The sequence below is a fragment of the Triticum urartu genome, chromosome 4A (genome assembly GCF_056163025.1).
Source record: "Triticum urartu cultivar PI428250 chromosome 4A, HENAU_Tu73, whole genome shotgun sequence".
NCBI classification, from domain to species: domain Eukaryota; kingdom Viridiplantae; phylum Streptophyta; class Magnoliopsida; order Poales; family Poaceae; genus Triticum; species Triticum urartu.
Window position 1 is genome coordinate 532567045 of NC_141876.1, and position 13850 is coordinate 532580894.

The window sequence follows — 13850 nt, forward strand, 5'->3', positions numbered from 1 at the left end:
CTGCATGTGTGATCCCTACCATGCTGCCCCACGCTCCTCTGCTCTTTACGCAACGTGCCATCCCCCCGCCGAACTAGCAAGGGACCTTTGGTCCCATAGGTGGTCGTGGTTTCCCGCGACAAACGGTGATCCCGTGTTTGAGCTTAAACAATTACCTGATATTTTGAAATATGCTTATCTTGATGAAAAGAAGATATATCCTGTTATTATTAGTGCTAACCTTTCAGAGCATGAAGAAAGGGGATTATTGAAAACTCTTAAGAAGCACCGTGCCGCTATAGGATATACTCTTGATGATCTTAAGGGCATTAGTCCCACTCTATGTCAGCATAAAATTAATATGGAGCCTGATGCTAAACTGGTTGTTAATCATCAACGAAGGTTATATCCAAAAATGAAAGAAGTGGTAAGAAATGAAATACTAAAGCTTCCGGAGGTAGGTATAATTTATTCTATTGCTGATAGTAGATGGGTAAGTCCCGTCCATTGTGTCCCTAAGAAGGGGGGTATTACTGTCATTCCTAATGATAAGAATGAATTGAGCCCACAAAGAATTGTTACAGGTTATAGAATGGTAATTGATTTTCGCAAGTTGAACAAAGATACTAGAAAAGGTCATACCATCTACCTTTTATTGATAAAATGCTAGAAAGATTGTCCAAACATACACATTTTGCTTTTTAGATGGTTATTCTGGTTTCTCTCAAATACCTGTGTCAAAATAGGATCAAGAAAAACCACTTTTACTTGCCCTTTCGGTACTTTTGCTTATAGACGTATGCCTTTTGGTTTATGCAATGCACCTACTACCTTTCAAAGATGTATGACTGCTATATTCTCTGACTTTTGTGAAAAGATTGTTGAGGTTTTCATGGATGATTTTTCTGTTTATGGAACTTCTTTTGATGATTGCTTAAGCAACCTTGATCGAGTTTTGCAGAGATGTGATGAAACTAATCTTGTCTTGAATTGGGAGAAGTGCCACTTTATGGTTAATGAAGGTATTGTCTTGGGGCATAAAATTTCTGAAAGAGGTACTGAAGTTGATAAAGCTAAAGTAGATGCTATTGAAAAGATGTCATGTCCTAAAGATATCAAAGGTATAAGAAGTTTCCTTGGTCATGCTTGTTTCTATAGGAGGTTTATTAAAGACTTCTCTAAAATTTCTAGGCCTCGCACTAATCTCTTGCAAAAGGATGTTCCTTTTGTTTTTGATGATGATTGTGTGGAAGCATTTGAAATACTTCAGAAAGCCTTGATTTCTGCACCTACTGTTCAACCACCTGATTAGAATTTACCTTTTGAAATTATCTATGATATGCTAGTGATTATGCTGTAGGTATTGTTCTAGGACAAAGAGTTGATAAAAAATTGAATGTTATTCATTATGCTAGTAATACTCTAGACAGTGCCCAGAGAAATTATGTTACCATGAAAAGGAATTCTTAGAAGTTGTTTTTGCTTGTGATAAGTTCAGATCTTATACTGTTGATTCTAAAGTAACTGTTCACACTGATCATGCTTCTATTAAATATCTTATGAAAAAGAAAGATGCTAAACCTAGACTTATTAGATGGGTTCTCTTGTTACAAGAATTCGATTTGCATATTATTGATAGAAAGGGAGCTGAGAACCCCGTTGCAGACAACTTGTCTAGGTTAGAAAATGTTCTTGATGACCCACTGCCTATTGATGATAGTTTTCCTGATGTGCAATTAGTTGTCATAAATGCTTCTCGTAATACTCCATGGTATGTTGATTATGCTAATTATATTGTTGCTAAATTAATACCACCTAGTTTCACATACCAGCAAAAGAAAAAGTTTTTCTACGATTAAATACATTACTTTTGGGATGAACCACACCTTTATAAATAAGGTGTATATGGTGTTATTAGACGTTGTGTACCTGAGTATGAACAGGAACAGATCCTACGCAAGTGTCACTCCGAGGCCTACGGAGGACACCATGCTGGAGATAGAATTGCACACAAGGTATTGCAATCTGGTTTTTATTGGCCTACTCTCTTCAAGGATGCTCATAAGTATGTCTTGTCTTGTGATGAATGTCAAAGAATTGGTAATATTAGTAGACATTAGGAAATGCCTATGAATTATTCGCTTGTTATTGAACCATTCAATGTTTGGGGCTTTGATTATATGGGGCCTTTTCCTTCCTATAATGGGTATACACATATTTTAGTTGTTGTTGATTACGTTACTAAGTGGGTAGAAGCTATTCCAACTAGTAGTGCTAATCATAACACTTCTATTAAGATGCTTAAAGAAGTTATTTTTCCGAGTTTTGCAGGCCCTAGATATTTGATGACTGATGGTGCTTCACATTTTATTCATGGTGCTATCAGTAAATTGCTTGCTATGTATGATGTTAATCATAGAATTGGACCTCCTTATCATCCTCAGTCTAGTGGTCAAGTAGAATTGGGCAATAGAGAATTTAAATTGATCTTGCAAAAGGCTATTAATAGATCTAGAAAGAATTGGTCTAAGAAACTTGATGATGCATTATGGGCTTGCAGAACTGCTTGTAAGAACCCTATGGGTATGTCTCTGTATAAAATGGTTTATGGAAAGGCATGTCACTTACCCCTTGAACTAGAGCATAAAGCTTATTGGGAAATCAAAGAGCTCCACTATGATTTTAAACTTGCTGGTGAGAAGAGGTTATTTGACATAAGATTGCTTGATGAATGGAGAACCCAAGATTATGAGAATGCTAAGTTGTTTAAAGAAAAGGTTAAAAGGTGACATGATAGAAGGATACAAAAGCGTGAGTTTAATATAGGTGATCATGTTTTGTTATACAACTCTCGTTTAAGATTTTTTGCAGGAAAGCTTCTCTCTAAATGGGAAGGTCCTTACATTATTGAGGAGGTCTATCATTCTGGTGCCAACAAAATCAACAACGGTGAAGGCACTAACCCGAAGGTGGTAAATGGTCAAAGAATCAAACATTATATTTCAGATACTCCCATAAATGTTGAGACAAACATAATTAATACCATAATACTGGAGGAGTACATAAGGGATACTTTCTAGAACGTTTCAGACTCCGAAAAGGAATAGTTATGTGGTACGGTAAGTAAACTGACTCCAAAACATTTCCAATGACAATTTTTCTCCATTTTGGAATATTTAGAAAATTAGGAAAATTAGAAGTAGTCCGAAGAGCACACAAGGAGGCAACAAGGTAGGAGGGCGCGCCCCCACCCTTGTGACCACCTCGTGCACCCTCCGAACTCCGTTTTCTTGCACAATACTTCTTCTGGCCGGTAAAAATTCACTATAAATCTCCCAAAGGGTTTGACCACCGCACCACGACAAAATCCTCTGTTCTTTTTTTGAGCTGTTTTTTCTGACAGATCTAGATCACCATGACGTCTCCAAGCGCCCCCAAGGACAAGTTTTTCGAGAAGGTCTTCAATCCCTACCTTGCGGAGGTGTTGCATGATACGTCTCCAACGTATCTATAATTTATGAAGTATTCATGCTATTATATTATCATTCTTGGATGTTTGACAATCATTTTATAGCAACTTTATATCATTTTTGTGACTAACCTATTGACCCAGTGCCCAGTGCCAGTTGCTGTTTTTTGCTTGTTTTTTACATCGCAGGAAATCAATATCGAACGGAGTCCAAACACCGCGAAACTTTTTGTGGATTTTTTATGGACCAGAAGACATCCAATGGGCTAGAGCACCACCTGGGGGTGCCTCAAGGGGGGCACAACCCACCAGGGCGTGCCCGAGGGCCCATGCGCGCCCAGGTGGGTTGTGCCCACCTCGGTGGCCTCCCGTACCCCCTCTTCGTCCTATAAATCGTAAAATATTCCAAAAACCCTCGGGGTAACCCTAGATCAGAAACTCCACCGTCGCAAGCCTCTGTAGCCAAGAGAAACCAATCTAGACCCCATTCCGGCACTCCACCGGAGGGGGAAACCATCACCGGTGGCCATCTTCATCATCCCAACGGCCACCATGATGAGGAGGGAGTAGTCCACCCTCGGGGCTGAGGGTTTGTACCAGTAGCTATGTGTTTAATCTTTCTCTATTGTGTTCTGGTCGCGGGCTTTGTTAATATAGTTGGATCATATGGTGTTTTCCCCTCTCTATCTTGGGGATGCCCAAGGCACCCCAAGATAATATTTCAAGAAGTCTCAAGCATCTAAGCTTGGGGATGCCCCGGTAGGCATCCCACCTTTCTTCATCAACAATTATCGGTTAGTATTGGTTGATCCTAAGTTTTTTGCTTGTTCACATGATGTGTGCTATTCTTGGAATGTCATTTTGTCTTGTTTTGCTTGTTGTTTTAATAAAATACTTAGATCTGAAAGTTTTTAAATAAGAGAGAGTCCTCAATTAGCTACCCATTTATTTAACTACTTGTTTGATCTTCACTTATATCTTTTTGGAGTAGCTTGTCATTTACTCTTGTGCTTCACTCATATACTATGAGTAAATTGTTGAATAAATTGAATATAATGAAGCTGGAACTATAGGTTCATATCATGCCTAGTGGTAGCTTCACGTTGGGTTTAGAAAGTGAAATCTTTTGAAGCTTGACAATCACAATATTGGTCATACAAGCAATTCACGAATGATTAGTAGAAGAAAGAGAACTTTCACATGCGAATACACTATCTTGGAAATCCTTTTGTGATTGTGAGCCCCCATCAAAATATTATATGCCAAAATTGTTGACGTTGGACAAGGAAGACAACGTAATGATTTATGTTTGTTCATATTCACATAGAAGTTATATTGTCATAGATCCTTCGACATGTGGTGCTTTCCCCTCATCTTGTGCTTCCAAAAACTCTTAAACCCAAATCTTATTTTCAAGAGTCCACTATACCTACCTAAGGATTGAATAAGATCCTTCAAGTAAGTTTTCATCGGTGCAATAAGGCAATAAAAATTGCTTCTAAAAGTGTTAGATCATTTAGTGTTAGAGAAAATTGAGCATTGTACGAACTTGTGATGGCAAAGAATAAAAGAGACAGGCTGCATAATAAAGGTTGCTATCATAAGGGGCAATATAATGTGATGTTCCTTTGCACTAAGGGATTGAGCATACAAACAAAAAGAGCATGGCAACCTCTGCTTCCCTCTGCGAAGGGCCTACCTTTTACTTTTATGTATTTACTTTCATGCAAGAGTCAAGGTTTTTCTCTCTATTCCTTTTTATTTCTCTTTTGGCAAGCATCATGTGGTGAGGAAAGATCTAGGCACATATATCCAGTTGGATATGGGTAGCATTGGTTATTATTGTTGACATCACCCTTGAGGTGAATACGTTGGGAGGCAAAATTATAAGCCCCTATCTTTCTATGTGTCCGGTTGAAACGTTTTGCTCATGTGCATGTGGTGAGGTGTTCGCAATCATAGAAAACTATATGATGGTTGAGTATGTGGAGATCTTACTTAGATTCTGTTGAATAAGTTGAATTGCAATTGTTTGGTGGCTAACAATATAGGTTGTTGAGTTTCAAGAGAATTCATAGTTTGAACCTTAACATGTGAATTGGTTTCTACTTTCTCATGATGATTTTTATGAGAAAGAGTTGCTGTTATGATGCTAGGGAAAGTTATTGAAATTATCATTGATCAAACTTGTGCACTTTGCTAGCATTCCCACTTCATAAATTATTTCTTTTATCATTTACCTACTCGAGGACGAATAGGAATTATGCTTGGGGATGCTGATACGTCTCCAACGTATCTATAATTTATGAAGTATTCATGTTGTTATATTATCATTCTTGGACATTTTACAATCATTTTATAGCAACTTTATATCATTTTTTGGGTCTAACCTATTGACCCAGTGCCCAGTGCTGGTTTTGTTTTTTGCTTGTTTTTACATCGCAGGAAATCAATATCAAACGGAGTCCAAACACCGCAAAACTTTTTGTGGATTTTTTATGGACCAGAAGACATCCAATGGGCCAGAGCAGCACCTAGGGGGGACCCGAGGGGGGCACAACCCACCAGGGCGCGCCTGGGGGCCCAGGCGCGCCCTAGTGGGTTGTGCCCACCTCGGTGGCCTCCCGTACTCCCGCTTCGCCCTATAAATTGTCAAGTATTCCAAAAACCCTCGAGGTAACCCTAGATCAGAAGTTCCGCCGCTGCAATCCTCTGTAGCCACGAGAAACCTATCTAGACCTCATTTCGGCACTCCGCCGGAGGGGGGAATCATCGCCGATAGCCATCTTCATCATCCCGGTAGCCACCATGATGAGGAGGGAGTAGTCCACCCTTGGGGCTGAGGGTTTGTACCAGTAGCTATGTGTTTAATCTCTCTCTCCGTGTTCTTCAGATGTCACGATCTTGATGTATGGCAGGCTTTGTTAATATAGTTGGATCATATTGTGTTTTGCCCTCTCTATCTTATTGTGATGAATTGAGTGTTCCCTTTGAGATTTCGTTTTATCGGATTGAATACTTTTATGGATTTGAGAGCACTTGATATATGTCTTGCATATGAATACCTGTGGTGACAATGGGGTATTATTTTGATTCACTTTATATATGTTTTGGCACTCAACTCACGGATTCCCGAGGAGACATTGGGGTAATCTACGCATAGGGGTTGATGCACGTTCTTGTCTTTGTTTCTCCGATAGAAATCTTGGGTCACTCTTTGAGGTTCTTTGTGTTGGATTGAGTATTATGAACCTGAAATTATTTGGTGTTATTTTAGTATGAACTCTTGGATAGATCGATCAGAAAGAATAGCTTCGAGGTGGTTTCATACCCTACAAATGATTTCTTCTTATGTTCTCCGCTAGATAGGAACTTTGGAGTGATTCTTCATCGCACGTTGAGGGAAGGTTATATGATCCAATTATATTATCATTGTTGAGAGATTGCACTAGCAAAAGTATGAACCCTAGGCCTCATTTTCAAGCATTTCAATACCGTTTGTGCTCACTTTTGTTACTTGCTACCTTGCTGTTTTTTATTGTTCCTATTACAAAAATCAATATCTACTATCCACATAACACTTGTATCACCATCTCTTCGCCGAACTAGTGCACTGATGTCTACTACACAACCTTCTTCTTGTAGATGTTGTTGGGCCTCCAAGTGCAGAGGTTTGTAGGACAGTAGCAATTTTTTCTCAAGTGGATGACCTAAGGTTTATCAATCTGTAGGAGGCGTAGGATGAAGATGGTCTCTCTCAAACAACCCTGCAACCAAATAACAAAGACTCTCTTGTGTCCCCAACACACCCAATACAATGGTAAATTGTATAGGTGCACTAGTTCGGCGAAGAGATGGAGATACAAGTGGTATATGGACAGTAGATAATAGTTTTTGTAATCTGAAAATATAAAAACAGCAAGGTAACTAATGATAAAAGTGAGCGTAAACGGTATTGCAATGTGTGGAAACAAGGCCAAGGGTTCATACTTTCACTAGTGAAAGTCCTCTCAACAATAATAACATAATTGGATCACATAACTAACCCTCAACATGCAACAAAGAGTCACTCAAAAGTCACTAATAGCGGTGAACGAACGAAGAGATTATGGTAGGGTCCGAAACCACCTCAAAGTTATTCTTTCCAATCAATCCGTTGGGCTATTCCTATAAGTGTCACAAACAGCCCTAGAGTTCGTACTAGAATAACACCTTAAGACACAAATCAACCAAAACCCTAATGTCACCTAGATACTCCAATGTCACCTCAAGTATCCGTGGGTATGATTATACAATATGCATCACACAATCTCAGATTCATCTATTCAACCAACACAAAGGACCTCAAAGAGTACCCCAAAGTTCCTACCGGATAATCACGACAAAAACATGCGCCAACCCCTATGCATAGGTTCATGGGCGGAACCCGCAAGTTGATCACCAAAACATACATCAAGTGAATCACGTGATATCCCATTGTCACCACAGATATCCACGGCAAGACATACATCAAGTGTTCTCAAATCTTTAAAGACTCAATCCGATAAGATAACTCCAAAGGGGAAACTCAATTCATTACAAGAGAGTAGAGGGGGAGGAGAAACATAAGATCCAACTATAATAGCAAAGCTCGCGATACATCAAGATCGTATCACCTCAAGAACACGAGAGAGAGAGAGAGAGAGATCAAACACATAGCTACGGGTACATATCCTCAGCCCCGAGGGAGAACTACTCCCTCCTCGTCATGGAGAGCACCGGGATGATGAAGATGGCCACCGGAGAAGGATTGCCCCCTCCGGCAGGGTGCCGGAACGGGTCTAGATTGGTTTTCAGTGGCTACAGAGGCTTCTGGCGGTGGAACTCCCGATCTATTGTGTTCTCTGATGTTTTTAGGGTATATGGAGATATATAGGCGGAAGAAGTACGTCAGGGGGGCCACGAGGGGCCCACGAGGGTGGAGGGCGCGCCCAGGGAGGTGGGCGCGCCCCCTGCCTCATGGCCTCCTTGCAGGTCCCCCGACGTGCACTCCAAGTCTTCTGGGCTTCTTTCCTTCCAAAAATGAGTTCCGTGAAGTTTCAGGTCAATTGGACTCCGTCTGATTTTCCTTTTCTTCAAAACCCTAAAACAGGGTAAAAACAGAAACTGGCACTGGGCTATGGGTTAATAGGTTAGTCCCAAAAATGATATAAAAGTGTATAATAAAGCCCATAAACATTCAAAACAGCAAATAATATAGCATGGAGTAATCAAAAATTATAGATACATTGGAGACGTATCAGCATCCCCAAGCTTAATTCCTGCTCGTCCTCGAGTAGGTAAATGATAAAAACAGAATTTTTGATGCGGAGTGCTAATTGGCATAATTTCAATGTGATTCTTCTTAATTGTGGTATGAATATTCAGATCCATAAGATTTAAGACAAAAGTTCATATCGACATAAAAATGATAATACTTCATGCATACTAACCAAGCAATTATGTCTTCTCAAAATAACATGGCCAAAGAAAGTTCATCCCTACAAATCATATAGTTTAGTCATGTTTCATTTTCGTCACACAAGAATGCTCTCATCGTGCACAACCCCGATGATAAGCCAAGCAATTGTTTCATACTTTAGTAATCTCAAACCTATAAACTTCCACGCAATACATGAGCGCGAGCCATGGACATAGCACTATGGGTGGAATAGAATATAATGAGGGGGTTATGTGGAGAAGACAAAAAAGGAGAAAGTCTCACATCAACAAGGCTAATCAATGGGCTGTGGAGATGCCCATCGATTGATGTTAATGCAAGGAGTAGGGATTGCCATGCAACAGATGCACTAGAGCTATAAATGTATGAAAGCTCAACAAAAGAAACTAAGTGGGTGTGCATCCAACTTGCTTGCTCACGAAGACCTAGGGCACTTGAGGAGGCCCATTATTGGAATATACAAGCCAAGTTCTATAATGAAAATTCCCACTAGTATATGAAAGTGATAACTCAAGAGACTCTCTATATGAAGAACATGGTGCTACTTTGAAGCACAAGTGTGGAAAAAAGGATAGTAGCATTGCCCCTTTTTTTGGGCCTTCTTTTTTTTCTTTGGCCTTTTTTTTGGGACAATGCCCTATTGAATGATGATCATCACACTTCTATTTACTTACAACTCAATGATTACAACTCGATACTAGAACAAAGTATGACTCTATATGGATGCCTCCGGCGGTGTACCGGGATATGCAATGAATCAAGAGTGACAAGTATGAAAAAATTATGAACGGTGGCTTTGCCAAAAATACTTATGTCAACTACATGATCATGCTAAGCAATATGACAATGATAAATGTGTCATGATAAACTGGATGGTAGAAAGTTGCATGGCAATATATCTCGGAATGACTATGGAAATGCCATAATAGGTAGGTATGGTGGCTGTTTTGAGGAAGATATAAGGAGGTTTATGTGTGAAAGAGCGTATCATATCACAGGGTTTGGATGCACCGACGAAGTTTGCACCAACTCTCGATGTGAGAAAGGGCAATGCACGGTACCATAGAGGCTAGCAATGATGGAAGGGTGAGAGTGCGTATAATCCATGGACTCAACATTAGTCATAAAGAACTCATATACTTATTGCAAAAATCTACAAGCCATCAAAAACCAAAGTATTACGCGCATGCTCCTAGGGGGATAGATTGGTAGGAAAAGACCATCACTCGTCCCCGACCGCCACTCATAAGGAGGACAATCAAATAACACCTCATGTTTCAAATTTGTTGCATAACGTTTACCATACGTGCATGCTACGGGACTTGCAAACTTTAACTCAAACACTTCTCAAATTCACAATTACTCTACTAGCATGACTTTGATATTACTACCTCCATATCTCAAAACAATTATCAAGCATCCAACTTTTCTTAGTATTCAACACACTCAAAAGAAAGTTTCACAAATCTTGAATACCAAGCATGTTATTATTAAGAAAATTACCATGCTATTAATACTCTCAAAATAATATAAGTGAAGCATGAGAGATCATCTATTTCTACAAAATAAAACCACCATCGTGCTCTAAAAATATATAAGTGAAGTACTAGAGCAAACAACAAACTACTCCAAAAGATATAAGTGAAGATCAATGAGTTGTCGAATAATTATGCAACTATGTGAAGACTCTCTAACATTTAATAATTTCAGATCTTGGTATTTTATTCAAACAGCAAGCAAAACTAAATAAAATGACATCTAAGAATAGCAAACATCATGTGAAGAAGCAAAAACTTAGGATCAACCGATACTAACCAATAGTTGTTGAAGAAGAAAGGTGGGATGCCCACCGGGGCATCCCCAAGCTTAGATGCTTGAGACTTCTTGAAATATTATCTTGGGATGCCTTGGGCATCCCCAAGCTTGAGCTTTTGTGTCTCCTTAATTCCTCTCATATCACGGTCTCCCTAAATCTCAAAAGCTTCATCCACACAAAACTCAACAAGGACTCGTGAGATAAGTTAGTATAAACCATTGCAAAAACCTTATCATACTCTACTGTAGCAAATCACTAAAATTACAGGGATGACACTTAAGCACAGAGACTTGATCCATTCGGTTCGGGTCGCTACAAGATGGTATCAGAGCACATGTTGACAGTAGGACGTGACCCTAGAAACTGGCAAGCCCATAGCAAAGATTTTTCTCTACAACTTTCCCTTTCAAAAAGATCTTTTACCTCTCTTCTCTTCTGAGATTATTCGAAAATTCCCTTTAGTGAGACCATACCCCTTTCCCCTTTTGACCACACGAAGATTCGACTGATGAGACCACCCCAAGAAGTACGAGATATCAGACAACTAAGGCCACTTCGGAATGAAGAGTATTTTCCGTGCATCTGAATAATGGAAACTACAACGGTTGAAGGCCGAAGACAAGTAGAATTGGAAGGCTCTGAAGAATTCCCAGATTTGTATGACCTAGGAAGGCTACCCTTATCGAACTTGGCAGACTATGGAAGTTGTCAATACCCGAGATCAAGGTGTATCGGAGAAAGACTGAAACAAGGAGCATGAGAACTCAAAGTTTTGTCAAAGAAAACCCTAAGGCAAGAGATATCAACTATGGAATGATAGCTCATGGGAAAGACAAGAGCAGAAACACGGTTATCCGTGATGTCATCGCCCGCTGATGCTATTGTCACCGTGCTGAGTTAAGGATGCTTTCTTCAGAATGGATTTGATGGAAGAAGGCTGATGGAGCATCTATCAGCAAGAGGTGAAGTTTTAACCTTAGCTAAGTATATCACCAGGATCTGGAGTAGTACATCAAGAAGTTTAAGGTGGAGCTCCATGAAGCCGTATTAGAAAAGGAAGCATTTCGTGAAGAACTCAGGAACCAAAAGCTGAAAGTAGCCAAGCTGGAGGAGCTACAACCTCGAGATACCGGAGATTTGTCAGGAACTGAAGGACAGTATGACCATGGTTCATGTGAAGGATGTTGAAACCAGAAGTTTGGAATGCAACTCCAGAATATTAAAGGACGTCATGAGAGACTTCGCGTCAACAGAGTTGATCTGGCAAAAGAACTGGAAAAGGACAAGCATGATTGGAAGAAGCCATTGGAGGCATGAAACAAGACTTGATGGGTTTGATGACTTTGAAGATTTATTGACCTTTAGAAGACCAAACCCCTGTCATACACTTACGTTAGATGCGACGTTTGTGAGCTGTCATTTGTTTGATGTTTTTCCCGACAGCCACAAATAAAATCTGCCTTTTCCAAACTTTTGTTTGTATTGTGTGCATCCCTCTCTATCTCTCTTATCTCACTCCAAACCCATGGACCCAATAGAGGATGAATGAAGATGAGCTTGTATTTTCTGGACCGATGAGTCAGTTGGAGACAGACCGATGGATTCAGAACATGGAGGATCACACGGAGAATAACCCTATAGTTTGAAATGATATGACCCAGCATGCTCTTCAGTGCTTTGAAAGAGGTGCTGCTACTTGGTGGAGGATGTACCAAACCATCAATGGATGGCAAGGAGTAACCACTTGGAGAGAATTTAAGTTGACTATGCCAAAGCCTCGGTTTGTGTCCCAGAAGTTGAAGCCTTATGGAAAGGATATGAAGAAACCTTGTGCATACAAGATTTGTGGAGAAATCAGACACACCCATAAAGAACGCAAGGATGAGTGCCCTAATTGTGAAGGAAGTCACCCAGTTGAAGAATGCCCAACTAGGCAGATTACTTGTTTCCTGTATGAAGGGATTACCCACTATCCTACTCAGTGTCACATTTACCCCATGGTACGAAGAATCGTACAGTAGAAGAAAGAAGTAAAGAAAGGAGCCCTTATGGAAATTTTAGAATAACCCGTGACGAAGGAAGATGTGGAGGACACACCTAAAGAGGACCCGAGTAAACCCTGCACTAAGTCTTGCTATTCATGTGGAGAAGAAGGACACATCTCCCAAAATTGTTTGAATGCGGATCTAGTAGAATTCCCGACAAAGGAAGTAGAATATGACCCACAGGAAATAGAAGCCATGATTGGCATGGAAAGGTCTAGGAAGAGAAGCAGATTGGATTCCAGGAAGGACCTGCGTCATATCACCTCTTACAGGTGCAAGGAGTCAGGGCACTACCTCAACAGTTGCCCCAAAAGGAAACCTCGATACATGTCAGAAGTAATATGTTTTAGTTGTAATGGAGCAGGGCACTTTGCCAGAGAATGCCCCAAGGAGAAGGAAACTTGTGCTAGATAGTTGAGTTTGCAACAAAAGAAATGGAGTAGTAGAAGTGAGAACATTTTTCTTTTATATTGAGGTGTTGAGTTGAGACATGTAATGGAAAAGCGAGAGATTGTAATCACTTGAGAATGAATAAAGTTAGCATCGTTGGTACTGATATGGATTTTATGAGTTGTTACCCTATGAAGAAGAATTTTGACCATTTTTTAGGATATGAGAAATATGGTCTATGGAAGATTTGTGCATTTTAAGGGTGGTAGTACCATGTAAGAACCCTTGACCCCTGGGAAAGATAAGGCTACTCCACTGAGTGGATTTCGGGCAAAATGAATATGAATTTTGTCTCGATATGTGTGATACCCCAAGAGTATGTGGGATGAAGTTGGAGACCGTCAGTTGTTTGGACCAAATGTGATCAAGGAGTCAGAAGAGAATGTTAAGTTGATTCGAGATAGACTGAAGGTAGCTTAGTCCAGACAGAAGAGTTATGCAGACTTAAAAACGCAAGGAGGTAGTCTATGAAATTGGAGATAGAGCATGTCTTCATGTGTTCCCTCTGCGAGGAGTTAAACAATTTAGAGTTAAGGGACAGTTGGCCCCGAGATTTGTAGGACCATACCGAGTTTTGCAGCGTATGTGAGAAGTGGCCAACAAGTTGGAGTC